At 40.6% G+C, this 21,143-nt stretch overlaps 1 long non-coding RNA gene across 1 annotated transcript; it reads right to left on the bottom strand.

The window, feature by feature from the left end:
* Positions 1-3,545: 3,545 nt before the first annotated feature.
* LOC123742570 (uncharacterized) lies at positions 3,546-5,575 on the bottom strand. Its single transcript, XR_006769728.1, has 3 exons — positions 4,480-5,575; positions 3,916-3,965; positions 3,546-3,774 (listed from the first exon to the last, which is right to left on the bottom strand). It is a non-coding gene; the product is annotated as an uncharacterized lncRNA (long non-coding RNA).
* Positions 5,576-21,143: the final 15,568 nt, after the last annotated feature.

A 21,143-nucleotide genomic window follows, 5' to 3' on the forward strand; every position in this document is an offset into this window, starting at 1 on the left:
ACTACCCAACCCTGTACACAGGTATGTTTACATCATACATACCTGTTGTTCAACAAAATTACATACCTAGTTTAACTAAATTCAAATCTTTGTAGTGTTTGCAGTAGTTAATTACTTTTTTGCCATGTAGATGTGTAGCCAACTACTGGAACGACTCAATACATTTTTCTCAACAAAGAAAAGAAAAGGGAATTCATGTGTCATGTGAATGAAAGATTCTGTTCCGACAATGAAGTTGACAGGACCACTTTGAAAATGAGAGCATGGAGTTATTGGCCTAGTACATTCAAACTCAATTCTGGACCTCGAAGCCAGTTAAACACACTTCGACTGCATTTTTTCACTGTTCCCATTTAAAATTGGGGACTGGTTTAGACCTGGGACACAAGATGGGTGCTATTAATTATCAGGAAGAATAGAAAATAGTTTAATACACCTGGCCTGGTAGATAAAATGTTTAGCTCTAAAGACTAAAGTTCTGCGTCTCTTTTGAATGTTCAAAAATAACAGGGTCTCTTATTAATCACCAGGTAGTTTTGATGTAGTGAACTACATTTTCAAAGTAACAAGTTAAACCAACTACACTATATATACACAACACTATGTTGACACCCCTTCAAATTAGTGGATTCGGCTATTTCAGTCACACCCTTTGCTGACAGGTGTATAAAATCGTGCAAACAGCCATGCAATCTCCATAGACAAACATTGGCAGTAGAATGACCTTACTGAAGAGCTCAGAGACTTTCAACATGGCACTGTCATAGGATTTATTCCAGTGTCAAGTAATTGGTAGCTTGGTAAACTATATTTTCAGAGTAGCGTCCCCAGCACTGCTGGAAAGCAGGTAGTCATAACAGTATATTTGTCATAACAGTATATTTGTAATGAGTGGTCATCATATTCATCATGTTCATTACATCTTATACACGTCAAGTTCTAGTTCAAATGTATATTATCATCATCATCAAGTTGCAGAAAGAAATACTCTACTTCTAAAAAAAAAACAGCTCCAATTTACAGTTACACAATTTACTACTGGTCAGTGGAACTTATCAGTGTCATCAGTATCCTGTATGCAATCTCCTGCCATTGTGACTGACCCCTAAATCTATGTCTGTGTGCTTGTGTGTATTGAAAGCAGGAATCGAAACTCTGTTATCTGAATAAAGAAAGGACAATGAGTTACTGTAAGGTGAACCTTGCACCTGTTTTGCTTTCAAGACAACTGGGAACTCTGGAAAAAAAAACAAGGTTGAATCATGATGACCTCAGTGATCTTCAGGTCGTAGCTCTAGAAAGAGACCCGAGTTCCCGACTTGGATGACCATTCAAAACTGTATTTTCCCAGTCGGAGCTAGTTTTTTCCTGAGTTCCCAGTTGTTTTGAACTCAATGAAGTCAGATTTCCCAGTTCGGAGTTCAAAGTTGTTTTGAGCACGGCAGAAATCATGCTGCGTTGACAGCATCGCCAATGTTGAATGTTTATCATTTTAAGCTTGGAAAAACTAAAACAAAAACCGAGATTTGGGACCACACACCAACTCCACCTAATAGCAGGCTAGCAACTGCTTTGTAATGCTTGCAGTTAGCCACTGATTCCTTCCAAACCACACATTGTTGAATTTGTCATTTCCAACTTGATGTGTAATGTTTATGTCCAATGGCCGATGAGCACCGATGCGTTTCATCAATTTCTCTTCATTATTTCTCTTCATATGACAAGGATTAAAAAGGATTTGCCAGTAGATTGTCAACTTGATTCATAACTGCTTGCTAAGATTTTGAAAGTATGATGTTGACATGATCAGTCCAATCAAAGCTATTGTAGATAACGTGATTTGATGTAATTTTATCTGTGGCCAATGACCTTGAGGCCTTCTTGGATAGGCACTTTTAATGTAACTCTATGGCAGCACCCAATAGGCTTGAATTTTTTTGCTCTACCCTTAGATTTGACAGTGGCGTAGTGTCCCCATGAATGACAGAACACTGAGCCACTCACGGCGCAACTAGAGAATATTAACAACCCCTATGCTCTGTATTTTCCGCTGGCTGCCCCACCACTACAGAAAGCACTGAGCTAGGCTGAAACACCTGCATTTTGGAGCTGCCTTACTCAAGAAGGCAAAAAAATAGAACATTTTTGTATGGAGGCTTTATTACCTCAATAATTGTGTATTTTATTTTGCATTGTTTTTGCTAACTAATAGGTGACACGTATTAATGCCAAAATAACATGCGAAACAGGAACCCCCCCCTTCAAAAAAGGCAATAATTTATTTAATTGGGGCTCAAAACATGCCCAGTGGGGCTCAAAACATGCCCTGAATGACGGATCGCCACTGGGTATAATACAACATATTTTTTTATGACTATTTTTTATTCTTTTACCCCTTTTTCTCTCCAATTTCGTGGTATCCAATTGGTAGTAGTTACTGTCTTGTCTCATCGCTGCAACTCCCGTACGGACTCTGGAGAGGCGAAGGTCGAGAGCCATGTGTCCTCCGAAACACAACCCAACCAAGCTGCACTGCTTCTTGACACAGCGCACATCCAACCCGGAAGCCAGCCGCACCAATGTGTCGGAGGAAACACCGTACACCTAGCGACCTAGTCAGCCTGCACTGCGCCCGGCCCACCACAGGAGTCGCTAGTACGCGATGAGACAAGGATATCCCTGCCGGCCAAACCCTCCCTAACCCTGACAAAGCTGGGCCAATTGTGCGTTGCCCCATGAGCCTCCCGGTCACGGCCGGCTGCGGGCTCGAACCCAGAATCTCTGGTTGCACATAATACAACTTTTTGGAGAACTTGGCTGACAGTTTTTGGGATGTACTCTCTCCCCTTGTTCCAACCAGTTTAAACCCTCCTCATGTCTATGTCTGCGCCCCTGCGGAAATCGAATTAGCATAAACAAAAATCCCCATCAAAATCCATCAGTTTAAGCTAGAGAGAATTTTTTACATGGACTGCGTCTAAATTCATCACATCCGCCGATGTCACCCTTCAGCATCTAGGGTGAAAGATGGCAGAGCTAGAGCTGTGTTTGTCAGACCATGAGACATCCCAAAAATCGGTCTTCTCACAAAAACGTCTGTAGCTTCCGAAGGGTTTGGCCTGCAAACTATTATGACCCCTCTATGGAAAGATGAGACTATCACAAACATGTGTTTTGCTCTAGGAAGCCTGCAAGCGTCACAAGACTAGTTTAAAGGTAGTGTGGAACCAGTTACAAAAAATGAATGTAAGTATATATGAAGATAGTTTAGTACCTAAAATAAGGGGTTAAATACATGTAAAAACCATATATATAAATAGTTTCCTGATCTTTCTTATATCTCTCAGATATAGGACAGACACTTCAGAACAAACTTTCTTTAGATAATCTGTTCATCCATGTATGATGTTTTCTATGGGCTAAGAGCAGTAAGGCCAAACTCAATGTTTCATCAAATATTTTTGGGGATACCTTAAGGGGTCCTTTAACAATTCCACATGTTAGTTTAGTGTATGCTAGTCATAAGAATGAAAATAATGTGAATGGATTTAGATTTTGTCACCCAAATGGACAGATGGTCAAAGGAAGGAAAGTTGTAGCAATGGGTTACTCACAGCCCCTCGGGGGTGGCCCCCAATGAATCTACTTTTTGGGAGGCAGATGCGATGGCTTGAATCCATTGTGCCACGGAGTTGTATATAGATACTGTTCATTGTGCCGGCGTACAGCATTTCTCCAGTGAACACCTCTGCTTTGTAAATAAGACTGTTGTCTCTACAAAGCAAGTTCAGAAGACAGAAATATGATAAATATATGATACATTCAATATGTAATTTATACTGATGACCAATCCTTTTGTTTAGCTATTGTGTCAGAATGAGGCCACAGGATGATCCGAAGGGATTGTTACCTTACCTACAACAACAGCACTGGAACATTGTTAATGTGGAAGGCAACCCGTCTGCCTAGGACCACAATTACAGCAGGGTTATTCAAATCCTACACTACAAGGGCCAGACTGCTACTGGTTTTCTGTTACATCTAAATAAGTTCCTGATTAGAGGGGAACAATGAAAAATAAAAAGCAGTGGAACTGGCTTCGAGGTCCAGATTTGAATTTGAGGGTCATTGGCTGCATTTACACAGGCAGCCAAATTCTGATCGTTCAACCAATTATAAGCAAAAAAGCTGATCTGATTAAGCAAAAGACCATTTAGTGATACAAATATCAGAATTGGGCTGCCTGTCTAAACGCAGCCTTAGAGTAAAAAATATATATATTTATGAAGCTACATGGATTACACTCAGAGCCACAAATAGTAACTACAAGTATGAAAATTAGTCAACACTTATTGCATGTTATATTCAACATTCAACAGCAAAGTCAAATGAGAAAGGAACATGGGATCAATCTAGTACATGACAAATAATAAAGAACTTTATAAATATATAGCTCATATAAGATTTCAGCTTTCTTACCCCGATATGATGCAGGAAATTAGCAGTGAGAAATCAGAGTTCCACTGTACTCAGCACCTCAGACATCATGGCTCTTTTATATGGTTTATATATGTCTTGTTTGTTCAATCATGAATTAACAGAGAAGAAATGAGGAAACAAAAATCATTCACTTCTGATTCGTCATAGTTTAGTCTTTTAGCAGACGCCCTCATTGTGTTCGTTACAGCTTACACACATTCAAAGTTGGCTCATATCCCGGTTAAGGTCTTATCAGGATAAGACGTTTAAGGCCTTTCAAATCAAATCAAATTTTATTTGTCACATGCTTTGTAAACAACAGGTGTAGAGAAACAGTGAAATGCTTACTTACAGCCCTTCCCAACAATGCAGAGAGAAAAATAATAACATGAGGAATAAATACACAATGAGTAACGATAACTTGGCTATATACACGGAGTACCAGTACCGACTCACTGTGCAGGGGTACAAGGTAATTGAAGTAGATATGTACAGTACATATACCTGGGGATAAATAAGAATAGATAATAAACAGTAGCAGCAGCGTATGTGATGAGTCAAGAGTTAGTGCAAAAAGGGTCAATGCAGATAGCTATTTGGTTAACTATTTAACTATCTGGACTAACTATTTAGCAGTCTTATGGCTTAGGGGTAGAAGATGTTCAGGGTCCTGTAGGTTCCAGACTTGGTGCATCGGTACCACTTGCCGTTCAGTTGCAGAGAGCACACTATGACTTTGGTGGTTGGGGTCTTTGACAATTGTTTGGGCCTTCCTCTGACACCACCTGGTATAGAGGTCCTGGATACTCACAAGTATCCCTGTATGCACGAATAACAGAATATTCCTAAATTGCCCAGAGACTGCAGAAATATTTTTTCCCGATTTTTTTAATTTCTGACATTAGGTAGGCTGTTAGTAAACTTGTCTATGATTAGATACATGCAGCATCTCTTCTGTCATTACCTGGTGCTCATCTAGAACACTAAATAAAGCCTTGCTCACCAGAATGTCATAAATCAATAGAATTATCATTGCATCATCAACAATCTTGTTCAGTGGTTCAAAACAAATTTGCCCAGGGACCCCACCTAGGCAAACCGGAAACTCAGGGACCCCCATCCTATGTTAACAAAAAAGTAGCATCTTGTCTTATCAGGTGAATGATAATGGCAAGTAGAAGTAATCAATATTTTTAAATTAATAGATTTGGATGAAACCAAGATTGAACTCTTTGGCCTGAATGTCAAACGTCACTTCTGGAGGTAACCTGGCACCATCCATACGGTGAAGCATGGTGGTGGCAGCATCATGCTGTGGGGATGTTTTTCAGCGGCAGGGACAAGGTGACTAGTCAGGATCGAGGGAAAGATGAATGGAGCAAAGTACAGAGAGCTCCTTGATGAAAACCTGCTCCAGAGCGCTCAGGACCTCAGACTGGGGCGAAGGTTCACCTTCCAACAGGACAACACACGAGTGGCTTCGGGACAAGTCTCTGAATTGCCTTGAGTGGCCCAGCCAGAGCCCGGACTTGGACCCGATCGAACATCTCTGGAGTGACCTGAAAATAGCTGTGCAGCTACGCTCCCCATCCAACCCGACAGAGCTTGAGAGGATCTGCAGAGAAGAATGGGAGAAACTCCCCAAATACAGGTGTGCCAAGCGTGTAGCGTTAAACCCAAGAAGACGCGAGGCTGTAATCACTGCCAAAGGTGCTTCAACAAAGTACTGAGTAAAGGGTCTGAATACTTACGTAAATGTAATAAAAAATATTTTAAAGAAATTTGCTAAATAAAATAAAAAATGTTTTTGCTTTGTCATTATGGGTATTGTGTATAGGTTGATGAGGGGGAGATTTAAAAAAAAATCCATTTTAGAATAAGGCTTTAAAGTTACAAAATGTGGAAAAAGTCAAGGGGTCTGAATACTTTCCGAATGCACTGTATACAGTTCAATATCTTTTGCATGCTTTCTGTCTGGTTTTGGTTGTTTAAGTTGACACTGAAGCAGTTTTTCGATCCCGTACATGACCACATAGACGGCCCGCAAAACAATCTTCTATACAGAAGAAAAATCTGCAATTTCCTCTATATTAAAGAAAAACGATTTTGGGAATGAAATAATTTATCTACTTCCTCATAGTTGGATGAACAGGAACAGCTAGCATGCTAACTGTTTCTGTAGACTTCCAGTCATTGCACTAATGCTAGTTAGCATTAACTCGTGAAACTACCTCTAACTTCCTTCATACTGGACGCAGAAACATAAAAGTGGTAGATAAAATGTTATTATGTTGCAGCTAGCGATATTAATCAAAGAACGATTTCCCGCCCCAATTTTTTTTAAATCACAGATACCGTGCAGTACCTCCCCGGACCTGTAGTGGGCCGCAGATCCCAGTTTGAAAACCAATGAATTAAATAAATAATTTCTCCGCTCCTGTTCATGAGACAAAATGTAACATTTGGTCTATAATTTTACTGCGAGAAACAGTTCATTCTGCAGGAGTTAACATTCTAATAGGCTACTGTCAGTGTGCAGACTTCAGTTACAACTTTATTACTGTTCCCATCTGAACTTCAAATGAGATACTATGTGAAACAGCCTGCGCAGACCACGAAAAACAACAGTAAACGGGATAAGATGTTTACATGCTACAGTATCCTGTCAGTATCCAGGCATCTTATTCAGGTTTCCCAAAACCGGGATATGATCTCCTGCTATTGTGCCGTTTAGCAAAGCCCTGCACTGTGCCATAGCTGACCCTGGCTTTCAACCCCTCAAGGTGTGTGTGGGGTTCAAGCTTGCTTAACCTACAGTGTGTGATGGGGAGAGTGTGTTTTTGCAGAAACATTTTTATTTATTTTTTTAAATTGGGGGGCTGCAGTAGAACAATATGAATGGAATTACGTTTTTTATGGTGTTTCTTAATTTTGAACACCTGCCCCATCAAAGGTCTGTGCACAGCTTTCACCTGGTCAGTCTGTCATGGAGAGAGCAGGTGTCCTTAATGTTTGGTAAACTCAGTGTAAAATGTACTTTGTTGGGATAGTTCAGGGTTTATGGATTAAGGAAATGTCTTATTTCCTTTATGACTCTTGTCGGGATAGTTCAGGGGTTTCCCCTTACCATGAAATATGAACAACTTCCTTGACATACGTCTCTGGTTCAGTGGAATAAGGAAAATGTTTTATTTACTTTATGACTCATATGGTTTAACATCTTGTCGGGATAGTTCAGCGGCTTTTCCTTACTATGAAAAGTGAACAACTTCATTAACATACCTCCCTGGTTCAGTGGAATAAGGAAGACTAATGATTTAATTTAGTAACATGATTATTTCCAATTTGGGGACTAGTGTGAAAACATATAGATCCTACAATTCACGTGTTTTTATATTCTTTGTGAGAGCACACACAGGGCTCCATTGTAACGTTTTCAGTTGGTGGCACAAGCCTATGATTTGGTCACGGCAATATTGTTGCAGGGTCGGGCAACAGAAAAAATGTGTCATCTAATGATCTTATCTAAACTAGTCAAAGTGCTTCATTCTAAGTGTTGGCTGCTTGACTACTAAAATGGTATGATTGAAAAAATGTGTAAATAGCACGTCCTTGCAAGAATGCATGATTCAAGATACTTTGATGTGCAACCTTAGCCAGTGATTGTCAAACCCAAAATGCATGACAGTAGGCCTACAATTCAAAATAGGGTTCCAGAATTGTTCAATATAGTGATTAATTTCTCTACATCGTTTTGGGCACTAATATCACATAAGATAATACAGAAAGCTTGGGACCCTATTTTTGTTCAACATTAACAGTGTTCAAAACAGTGTTTTGCACGCATTCACAGTTTAAAATGTTAAACAATCACTAAGCATGTTCTATCCCGCTTGTCAGAGAGAGTTAAAGTGCACTGTAAATATGCAACAAAACAGCAAGTAGAAACTCTATGGAGTCCAGACGACAGTCTGATTAACCAGCGGGCCAGGTGTAAAAGGTTTGGCAGCCTTATCTATTCATTCAATCAATTGGAATACTAAAGAAGCAATCCACCCTTGATGAGCGATCAATAGGACAATAGAATCTTTCTGAGTCGAGAGCATGTGAGAAGTCTTGAGGGTGTGCGAAAGTGTTATCAAATGTTCCTATTAATATTAGATCAGGTAATCCAAAATGTTATTAGATCAAGTAATCAGCTGTTTTTAAGAATGTAACTAATCCTGGTTACATTTTGTAAGTAATCCGGGCAGATTAGTTACTTCATTTTTATAATTCAATTATGTAATCAGTTACTACCCAACCCTGTACACAGGTATGTTTACATCATACATACCTGTTGTTCAACAAAATTACATACCTAGTTTAACTAAATTCAAATCTTTGTAGTGTTTGCAGTAGTTAATTACTTTTTTGCCATGTAGATGTGTAGCCAACTACTGGAACGACTCAATACATTTTTCTCAACAAAGAAAATAAAAGGGAATTCATGTGTCATGTGAATGAAAGATTCTGTTCCGACAATGAAGTTGACAGGACCACTTTGAAAATGAGAGCATGGAGTTATTGGCCTAGTACATTCAAACTCAATTCTGGACCTCGAAGCCAGTTAAACACACTTCGACTGCATTTTTTCACTGTTCCCATTTAAAATTGGGGACTGGTTTAGACCTGGGACACAAGATGGGTGCTATTCATTATCAGGAAGAATAGAAAATAGTTGAATACACCTGGCCTGGTAGATAAAATGTTTAGCTCTAAAGACTAAAGTTCTGCGTCTCTTTTGAATGTTCAAAAATAACAGGGTCTCTTATTAATCACCAGGTAGTTTTGATGTAGTGAACTACATTTTCAAAGTAACAAGTTAAACCAACTACACTATATATACACAACACTATGTTGACACCCCTTCAAATTAGTGGATTCGGCTATTTCAGTCACACCCTTTGCTGACAGGTGTATAAAATCGTGCAAACAGCCATGCAATCTCCATAGACAAACATTGGCAGTAGAATGACCTTACTGAAGAGCTCAGAGACTTTCAACATGGCACTGTCATAGGATTTATTCCAGTGTCAAGTAATTGGTAGCTTGGTAAACTATATTTTCAGAGTAGCGTCCCCAGCACTGCTGGAAAGCAGGTAGTCATAACAGTATATTTGTCATAACAGTATATTTGTAATGAGTGGTCATCATATTCATCATGTTCATTACATCTTATACACGTCAAGTTCTAGTTCAAATGTATATTATCATCATCATCAAGTTGCAGAAAGAAATACTCTACTTCTAAAAAAAAAACAGCTCCAATTTACAGTTACACAATTTACTACTGGTCAGTGGAACTTATCAGTGTCATCAGTATCCTGTATGCAATCTCCTGCCATTGTGACTGACCCCTAAATCTATGTCTGTGTGCTTGTGTGTATTGAAAGCAGGAATCGAAACTCTGTTATCTGAATAAAGAAAGGACAGTGAGTTACTGTAAGGTGAACCTTGCACCTGTTTTGTGAATCTAAAGTAATTGCATAACTGGATTAACAGAAGTCAAGTACTCATGTCAAACAGACAGCTTTTATGAACGAACTCCAAAATAAATAATCCACAGAATAAACATTTTCTATTTGCATATGGAGGCAAGCTGTATAAATGTCACAACAAATCAAACCAGTATAATTCCATTTTAGAAAATTACTTTAAAAAGTAAGAAAGAAGCAGAACATTCCTTCTATGCCCACAGAAAATGTTCTTGATGACATCAGGTCCTTCTCTAGAACTCATTTGCTACTGTGTGCTTTGTTTGAAAGTAGTTCAATGTGTCAACCCTCATCTGCCAGAACTGCAGCTTTCTCAAGAATGAGATCCTTGTGCTTATAAAATGTAGGTTGCAACCCTTTTGTGAAGGCAATTCTTGAACTGCTCGAGAAGCATGAGTGTCTGTAAATCCTCAAGGTCCTTGACCTCTTGAGAACCACACCACCGATCAAAAATACATACTTGTTCCCTTGCGAACTCGACATGGCTTTGTGATTCTGTCTTTCGTAATTGATGGAACTGTTGTCTGTATGCCTCTGAGACCAACTTGTAAGCCCGAAGGATAGCAGCTTTAACAGTGTCATAATCTGAACTCTGGTCAAGAGACAAAGTGGCGTACACTTTCTGAGCCTTTCCCTCAAGAACACTTTGGAGGAGCAGTGACCAAATATCTCGCGGCCATTTTAGGGATGTGCCAATCTGCTCAGAGAGTAAAATATACATCCACTTCCTTTTCATTGAATGGCGGTACAAGACGCCTGTTCTGACCAAGATCAAACTCTTTTGAGGGTGTAGGATGGCCTGATTGGATTTGGAGTACTTCCAGATCTATGTCCCTTTGTCGTGCTTCCAGCTTAATCTCTTTCAAGCGAATGACATGCGCACGTTCTTCTTCTTCTAGTCTGGCTGCACGTTCTCGTTCCTTTTCTCTTTCCCTGTGCTGGAGCTCTAATTTCTGGTGTTCAATCTTAGTTGTTGCTCTAACCTCAACTTTAGTTCTAACTCCCTTAGTTGCACGTCTATGGGATGTACTCTACGACCCGTAGAACGCATTTCATTAACCTCCCTCTCCGGTAGAATTTCCGCCTCCACCAAAGAAGTATTCGATCAGCTCTTTGACTGCTTTTGGATTGCCAGATGCTACCTTTATGTCATAATGCTTTGAAATCATGGCCAGACTGTGAATTAATAAAATATTTTTGTCATCAATCCAATACAAAGCATGTTATGTTTGAGCTGGTGTTCAACAAATGCCTCTCTTTCTTTGGGTCCCTTTGGCCATAGAGAAGAACTGGGGCCGCATTTATAAACGGTGAGTATGTACAAAATGTACCCCAAAACATGTGTCCGCCCGTTTTCAAGCAAAAGTTGGAAGTTATAAAAAGTGAACTTGACTTGAGCATGTGCTATCTTTCCTTTACACCATGCGTACACACAGTTTCTAGTGGGGATATGATGACACACTTACAACAAACGAAACAGATAAAATATACAGTACCAGTCAAAAGTTGACTCACCTACTCATTCAAGGGGTTTTCTGTAATTTTACTATTTTCTACATTGTAGAGTAATAGTGAAGACATCAAAACTATGAAATTACACATATGGAATTATTTAATAACCAACAAATTCAAATATATTTTAGATTTTAGATTCTTCAAAGTAGCTAACCTTTGCCTTGATGACAGCTTTGCACACTCTTGGCATTCTCTCAACCAGCTTCACCTGGAATGCTTTTCCATCAGTCTTGAAGGAGTTCCCATATGCTGAGCACATGTTGGCTGCTTTTCCTTTACTCTGCGGTCCAACTCATCCCAAACCTTTTCAATTGGGTTGAGGTTGGGTGATTGTGGAGGCCAGGTCATCTGATGCAGCACTCCATCACACTCCTTCTTGGTCAAATCGCCCTTACACAGCCTGGAGGTGTGTTGGGTCATTGTCCTGTTGAAAAACAAATGATAGTCCCACTAAGCGCAAACCTGATGGGATGGCTGCAGAATGCTGTAGTAGCCATGCTGGTTAAGTGTGCCTTGAATTCTAAATAAATCACTGACAATGTCACCAGCAAAACACCCCCACACCATCACACCTCCTCCTCCATGCTTCACGGTGGGACCCACACATGCGGAGATCATCCGCTCACCTACTCTGCGTCTCACAAAGACATGCGGGTTGGAACCAAAAATATATTTTTTTAGACTTTTAGAATTCCATCAAAAAAATAAAACAATTGACATCGGTCTAATGTCCATTGATCGTGTTTCTTGGCCCAAGCAAGTCTCTTCTTCTTATTGGTGTCCTTTAGTAGTGGTTTCTTTGCAGGAATTTGACCATGAAGGACTGATTCAATCAGTCTCCTCTGAACAGTTGATGTTTAGATGTGTCTGTTACTTGAACTCTTTGAAGCATTTAATTGGGCTGCAATTTCTGAGGCTGGTAACAATAATGAACATAGACTTTTTTATTTCTTTTTTTCTACTTTATTATTGACTGTATGTTTTGTTTATTCCATGTGTAACTCTGAGTTGTTGTATGTGTCGAATTGCTATGCTTTATCTTGGCCAGGTCACAGTTGCAAATGAGAAGTTGTTCTCAACTAGCCTACCTGGTTAAATAAAGGTGAAATTAAAAAATATGAAAAAATGTATATCCCCTGCAGCAGAGGTAACTCTGGGTCTTCCTTTCCTGTGGCGGTTCTCATGACAGCCAGTTTCATCATAGTCCTTGATGGTTTTTGCGACTGCACTTGAAGAAACGTTCAAAGTTATTGAAATTTTCCGAATTGATTGACCTTCATGTCTTAAAGTAGTGATCGACTGTCGTTTCTCTTTGCTTATTTGATCTGTTCTTGCCATAATATGGACTTGGTCTTTTACCAAATAGGGCTATCTTCTGTATACCATCCCTACCTTGTCAGAACACAACTGATTGGTTCAAACATATTAAGAAAGAAAGCAATTCCACAAATGAACTTTTAACAAGGCACACCTGTTAATTGAAATGCATTCCAGGTGACAACTTCATGAAGCTGGTTGAGAGAATGCCAAGATGTGCAAAGTTGTCATCAATACAAAGGGTGGCTACTTTAAAGAATCTCAAATATAAAATATATTTTGATATGTTTAAGACTTTTTTGGTTACTACATGATTCCATATGTGTTATTTTATAGTGTTGATGTATTCACTATTATTCTGAAATGTAGAAAATAGTAAAAAATAAAGAAAAACCCTTGAATTTGTAGGTGTCCAAACTTTTAACCGGTACTGTTAATTATAAGATGCAATCATTTGCCGTTAATGAGAAGAGCGAGGAACATTTTTGTTTCAAAGTTCATTCCCTGTCCATTGTTGACTGCAGCATGTTGGACAGTCACTGTGAAAATCACCATGGTGATGAGATTGTGTCTTTAACCTCTAGGGGCTAGGGGGCAGTATTTTCACAGCCGGATGAAAAACGTACCCAAATTAAACAGGTTACTACTCTGGCCCAGAAAATAGAATATGCATATTATTAGTAGACTTGGATAGAAAATACTCTCATGTTTCTAAAACTGTTTGAATGGTGTCTCTAAGTATAACAGAACTCATATGGCAGGCAAAAACCTGAGAAAAAATACAAGCAGGAAATGAAAATCTTGTGGCTGTACTATTTTCAAGTCATTGCCAATAAAACACACAGTGACAAAGGATTCATTTTGCACTTCCTATGGCTTCCACTAGATGTCAACAATATTTATAAAGTTGTTTGAAGCGTCTATGATGAACAGAGACCGGATGAGAAGGAAGGGAAGTTGATGTCCCTGGGATGTCGTCACTTCATTATGGCGCGTTCATGCGCGTTCATGTGGGATGAGACCTTTTTCAAAACGTTTTTCAAGACACAGGAAAGGTCCAGTTGAAATATTACTGATGTTTCACATTAAAAATGGCCCTAAAGATTGATGCTAAACAACGTTTGACATGTTTGAACGAACGTAAATATATATTTTTTTTGACTTTTCGTTGTGACTTTTCCCTCCCGCGCCCTACATTTTGAGTAGCCTACCGAACGCGCTAACAACACGGAACAACATGGAGTTATTTGGACATAAATTATGAACTTCATCGAAAAAAACAACATTTGTTGTGGACCTGGGATTCCTGGAAGTGCCTTCTGATGAAGATTATTAAAGGTAAGGGAATATTTCTAATGTTATTTATGATTTTAGATGATTCCAACATGGCGGCTATCTGTATTGCATAGTGTATTTTTCTGAGCAGAGTACTCAGATTATTGCAAAGTGTGCTTTCCCAGTAAAGTTATTTTGAAATCTGTCAATGCGGTTGCATTCAGAGATGTTAATCTATAATTCTTTGAATAACAGTTTAATACTTTAACCACGTTTTATAATGAGTATTTTTTGTAAATTCACTGGCAGTTTTGGGGGAGACACATTTTCTCAACGACACGCGCTGATGTAAAATGCTGTTTTTGGATATAAATATGAACTTGATAGAACAAAAAATGCATGTATTGTCTAACATAATGTCCTAGGAGTGTCATCTGATGAAGATTGTCAAAGGTTAGTGCATAATTTTAGCTGGTTTTCTGCTTTTGGTGACGTCTGTCCTTGAATTGAAAATGGATGTGCGTACCTTTTTGGCTATGTACTCTCCAAACATAATCTAACTTTATGCTTTCGCCGTAAAGCCTCTTTGAAATCGGACAATGTGGTTTGATTAAGGAAATGTTTATCTTTTAACCTGTTAGGGCTAGGGGGCAGTATTGACACGGCTGGATAAAAAACGTACCAGATTTAATCTGGTTACTACTCCTGCCCAGTAACTAGAATATGCATATAATTATTACATATGGATAGAAAACACTCTAAAGTTTCTAAAACTGTTTGAATGGTGTCTGTGAGTATAACAGAACTCATATGGCAGGCCAAAACCTGAGAAGATTCCATGCAGGATGTGCCCTGTCTGACAATTTCTTGCCCTTCTTGATTATCTCTATCCATTACAGAGGATCTCTGCTGTTACGTGACACTTCCTACGGCTCCCATGGGCTCCCAGAAGGCGGCAAAAAGCTGAATCGTGGCTTTGCAGGCTCTGGTTGAAAAAAAGTAGCGGGTTTGGGTAGTGGCTGGTTACAGTACTGTGAGACTCAGGCGCGTGCCCGAGTCGACCTCATGCTTTGTTTTCTTTTGTCTGTTTACCTAAACGCAGATTCCCGGTCGGAATATTATCGCTTTTTTATGAGAAAAATGGCATAAAAATGGATTTTAAACAGCGGGTGACATGCTTCGAAGTACGGTAATGGAATATTTAGAATTTTTTTGCCATGCTCGTGACCCTTATTTACACTTCGGATAGTGTCTTGAACGCACGAACAAAACGCCGCTATTTGGATATAACTATGGATTATTTTGGACCAAATCAACATTTGTTATTGAAGTAGCAGTCCTGGGAGTGCATTCTGGCGAAGAACATCAAAGGTAATCAAACTTTTGTAATAGTAAATCGGAGTTTGGTCAGGGCTAAACTTGGTGGGTGTCTAAATAGCTAGCCGTGATGGCTGGGCTATGTACTCAGAATATTGCAAAATGTGCTTTCACCGAAAAGCTATTTTAAAATCGGACACCTCAATTGCACAAAGGAGTTCTGTATCTATAATTCTTAAAATAATTGTTATGTTTTTGTGAACGTTTATCGTGAGTAATTTAGTACATTCACCGGAGGTTTGCGGGGGGTATGCTAGTTCTGAACGTCACATGCTAATGTAAAAAGCTGTTTTTTGATATAAATATGAACTTGATTGAACAAAACATGCATGTATTGTATAACATAATGTCCTAGGTGTGTCATCTGATGAAGATCATCAAAGGTTAGTGCTGCATTTAGCTGTCTTCTGGGTTTTTGTGACATTATATGCTAGCTTGAAAAATGGGTGTCTGATTATTTCTGGCTGGGTACTCTGCTGACATAATCTAATGTTTTGCTTTCGTTGTAAAGCCTTTTTGAAATCGGACAGTGTGGTTAGATTAACGAGAGTCTTGTCTTTAAAATGGTGTAAAATAGTCATATGTTTGAGAAATTGAAGTAATAGCATTTCTAAGGTATTTGAAAATCGCGCCACGGGATTACACTGGCTGTTGCGTAGGTGGGGCGATTTCGTCCCGCCTAGCCCAGAGAGGTTATTAATGGTGTAAAATAGTTGATTGTTTGAGAAATTGAAATTATTAGATTTTTGCTGTTTTGAATTTCCCGCCTTGCTAGCAATCCCGTCAGTGGGATTCTATCCCCAAAAGGTCCCCAAGAGAAAAGTGTAACCTGTGCTGGTTTTGGCCAGGAACCCATGGAAGAAGATATCCTTAAACCAGTTCTGCAGTTCACAGTCCTTCTTGATGTCTGAGTCACAGGTGTAGTAGCGACCAATCACTTTATGAACAAACCTATGCAAAAATAACATCAGGCATTAGCCAAAAACTATATATATATACACACACACACACACACACACACACACACACACACACACACACACACACACACACACACACACTCACTACCGAGTTCTAAACTGCCTGTGGAAGCAACGTCAGCACAATAACTGTTCGCCGGGAGCTTCATGAAATGGGTTTCCATGACCGAGCAGCCACAGACACACAAGCCTAAGATCACCATGCGCAATTCCAAGCGTCGCTTGGAGTGGGGTAAATCTCCCCGCTATTGGACTCTAGAGCAGTGGAAACACATTCTCTGGAGTGAATAATCATGTTTCACCATCTGGCAGTCTGACGGACGAATCTGGGTTGGGCAGATGCAAGGAGAACACTACCTGCCCCAATGCATAGTGCAAACTGTAAAGTTCTGTGGAGGAGGAATAATGGCCTGGGATAATTTCATGGTACGGGCTAGGCCCCTTAGTTCCAGTGAAGGGAAATCTTAACGTTACAGCATACAATGACATTCTAGACAATTCTGTGCTTCCAACTTTGTCGCAACTGTTTGGGGAAGGCCCTTTCATGTTTCATCATGACAATGCCCCAGTGCACAAAGCGAGGTCCATACAGAAATCATTACATCGGAGCACAATTTCCCGGGATTTAGATTTGTTAACCCGCTCCGGACACTTTACGGAATCCCAATAATTTTCGTACATTCTGCCTAAACTTCAGTGTGAGTAGTGCTAATCTAGTGTCACCAAATCAGATTCGCAGAACTACCGTAACACTTCCATTTCACGTGTTTAAGGACCAGACATGAAAATGAGTTTAGAATATTTGAGGAAATGGATGTGAGAATGAGGATTCAGTGGGGAAATGAGAACATACTGGAGGAAGCTAAGGGCTGCAGGTGAAGGAGTCTGTAGGGTTTGGCTTGGAGTCTCAGGTTGACATCACTGCCATGCCATGGTAGTTAGGTTGCTGTGGTGAAGGAAATCCCCCAAAATAAAAATCCAAGTCAGTTGGACCCTGGATAAGAAGTGAGCTGTTGTGGACTGCAGTTGCTGAATGGTTGGCTATACACTGTGTGCACAATTATTAGGCAAGTGAGTATTCTGATTTTATCATTGTTTCTATTCACATTTTCGAACTCCAAACCATATAAACTTGAATGCTTATGGGATTTAATCATTTTCAGGTTATATGTATTTGTGTAATGAGGGAGAGTGTGGCGAAAGTGAATAACACCTTATATCAAGGTGTGCATAATTATTAGGCAGCCTCATTACCTCAGGTAAAATGGGCCAAAAAAGATATTTAACTGACACTGAAAAACCAAAAATGTAAAATGCCTTTCAGACAGATGCGACACTCTTTAAATAGCTAAACTATTGAGGTGTGACCACCGGACATTCAAATGTTTTGTTGCGAATAGTCAACTGGGGTGCAAAAAACGCATGGGGAAGAAAAGGCGCAAATTAATTGCAAAAGACTTGAGAATAATTAAACGTCAAACTACTAGGAACCCATTATCCTCCAGTGCCACCATATTCCAGAACTGCAACCTACCTGGAGTGTTCAGAAGTACAAGGTGTCAAGTGCTCAGAGACATGGCCGAGGTCAAGAAGACTGAAACAAGACCACCACTGAATAAGATTCACAAGTTGAAGCGTCAAGACTGGGCAAAGAAATACCTGAAGACAGAATTTTCAAAGGTTTTATGGACAGATGAAATGAAAGTGACTCTTGATGGACCAAATGGATGGGCCCGTGGCTGGATCAGTAATGGACACAGGGCACCACTTTGAGTCAGGTGCCAGCAAGGTGAAGGAGGGGTACTGATATGGGCTGCTATCATTGAGGATGAGGTATTTGGACCTTTTCGGGTTGAAGATGGACTGAAACTCAACTCCCAAACCTACTGCCAGTTTCTGGAAGATTCTTTCGTCAAACAGTGGTACAGAAAGAAGTCCTCAGCATTCTAGAAGGCCATGATCTTTATGCAGGACAATGCTCCATCACATGCATCCAAATACTCCACTGCTTGGCTAGCCAGCAAGGGCCTCAAAGATGCCTGAATAATGACCTGGCCCCCTTCCTCACCTGACTTAAATCCTATTGAGAACTTGTGGGCCCTTCTCAAACGTGAGATTTACAGTGATGGAAGACAATACACCTTTTTGAACAGCATTTGGGAGGCTGTGGTTGCTGCTTCAGCGAAAATTGATCGTGAACACATCAAGAAACTGACAGACTCCATGGATGGAAGGCTCATGGCAGTGGCTATATTGGTCACTGAATATTTTTGAAAGGCCAAAAATGTTATATAATTGTCATTTTGTGTTACTTATCTGTTACACAATAAACAAGTGAGTTGAGAAATTATTTTTGTAATTTAGTTGCCTAATAATTCTGCACACTAATAGTTGCCTAATAATTGTGCACACTTATATATTTCCCTGAGAAAGACAAAACTCACTTTTATTCAACATTCAGGTTTGAGGTTCAATGACATTTTGGATTGACTGTGAGCATTGTGTTTGTTCAACAATAACATTAATCCAGAGGAATACAATTTGCCTAATAATTGTGCACGCAGTGTATAGCTGAGGTAGTACAGGCATACGGACAAGATGCCCCGTGAGTGAGCCAACAGACCTCAGGAGAGCAAGCAGAAGCGACAGTGGCAAGAAAAAAAAACTCCCTTGAAGGAAGAAAACCTTGAGGAACCAGGCTCAGCTGGGGAACCAATTGTCTTTTGGCTGGTTGGGTACGATACGGTGCGTGAGTTGGATGGTGTCCGTGAAATGAGGCAAAGACTGGAGGACTGTGCCCGAGTTAATGCAGGTTCTGAGAGATGAGCATGTTGTGGGCTGTCCTGATGTTGTTGATGTCAGAACAGATGTAGGAATGATAGGCTTGAGAGGACCAGCAGCCAAGGAGTTGTATGGTGTGGTCTTAGATGCCATGTCGGGATGCCATGGAAGTGGCTCCAATGCGGAAGGAGTGTCTGGAGATTTGCTCAGCAGGATACCCAAACAGGGATAGTATTTGTCTCAGGTGGAACCATTGTCGATGGGATAAGATCGGATGGAGAGGCATGTGGAGATTGTCTGAGCTGCAGGAAGTAGGTGAATGGTTTGTAAGGGCTGATGGTAGTCGTGAACAGGTAGACTGGTCTGATTCTGCCAAACTGATCGGTTTCTCTGTGTTTGATGGTGAAATATTTCGAGAATGGTGACATCTGACACGCTGAGATGACAAGAAGGGTTGTAGATAACAGATGTAAACTCTGAACATTGCAGGAATCCCAAAAATGACAAAAGAGACATTGATTCTAGTGTGGAAGAAACTGTGATGGAGATGTAGCCAGACCACAGCATCTGGATGCAGGCAGACAGGATGTCGAAGGTGATGGGCTGGCGGCAAGGGGGCTGGTTGACTTCGGTGTGTTGGAGGCCCTTGAGAAGGGAGACTTGCGGGTGAGAGGAGGAACATGAAGACCCAGTAAACAACTTGAGAAAGAAGTTGATCCTAGCCAAGTACATCCGGATGGAGGATGTCCGCATGGAGAGGGATGAGCTGGCATGGGTGACGAAGGCAGACATGGTGACCAAGTTGTTGGAGGGAAAAGGCAGGTAATAGATTGTATGGAAAAGCTGGAAGCAGGAGGGCTGCAGGAGATGATGCAACCGCTGTAGAAATCCCTGTACACGATGGAAGGGGCAGCATCAGTGAAAAGCTGTAAGTCTTTGGGACAAGAGACAGTCATCATATAAAAAAGGTGATGCTGTTCCAATGACTGAGAAGGTGCCAAGGCCTGAGCTCTGCGAGGCAGGAGGGGTCAAAAACCAGGGTGTAAAAGGAAGGCACGGAGGAGAGAAAATGAAGGCCAGGGAGAGAAAGTGGGACACGAAGAAGCGGCCTTGAGGGATGACCCTTGATGCATTATTCAGGTGGCCAAGCAATAAAAGCAGCTGACATTTAGTGCAGTGGGGAGATTCCAATAATTGGACAGGAGAAAGGAAGTTTGTTGAGAGGCAGGGAGGACTGAAAGGAGACTGTCTCATATGATAGCGAGGAATTTGAGGCGAGTAGAGGGGCCTTCTGTCTTCTCCTCAGAGAGTGGTACACCAAGGAGAATGAAGGTGGAGACAAGGGTGGAAAGGCTCAGCGCGGCTGGGGATGAAGCAGTGCCAATAGTGAGGAAACCGTCGAGGTGATAGAGATCATAAAAGGAAGCCTGTTGACATTCAGCAAGATCCAACACAGGGCCTCAGGCTAAGGTGTTGAATATTTGATGGCTGCTCTTGCATTCAAAAGTCAGGTAGACAGAAGTAGTACCGCCCCTCCCATCAGACTCCGAAGAGATTCCAGGTGTTGGGATAGAGGGGCTGCAACTTGAAGGTGGATATTATGTCAGCTTTGGCAAGAAAGGTTCCACGGCTAGAAAGTTGAATGAGAATCATGGCATGGTTAACCGTGGCGTACTGGAAGGAGAAGTCAGAACTCGGGATGGGGCTGTTGACTGAAGATTCATGGGGGGCAGAGAGATTGATGATGATACGCTTCTTGCTTGAATACTTTCGGGTGGCAATTCCAAGGGGACTGATGTGGTAGGTGAAGAATAGCAGGGATGAGAAGGGGCCAATCATAACCCCTGCTTCACCTTCTTGGTGAGGAGGTTGGAGCATAAGT

Source organism: Salmo salar, chromosome ssa04, assembly GCF_905237065.1.
Source record: "Salmo salar chromosome ssa04, Ssal_v3.1, whole genome shotgun sequence".
Lineage (NCBI taxonomy): Eukaryota > Metazoa > Chordata > Actinopteri > Salmoniformes > Salmonidae > Salmo > Salmo salar.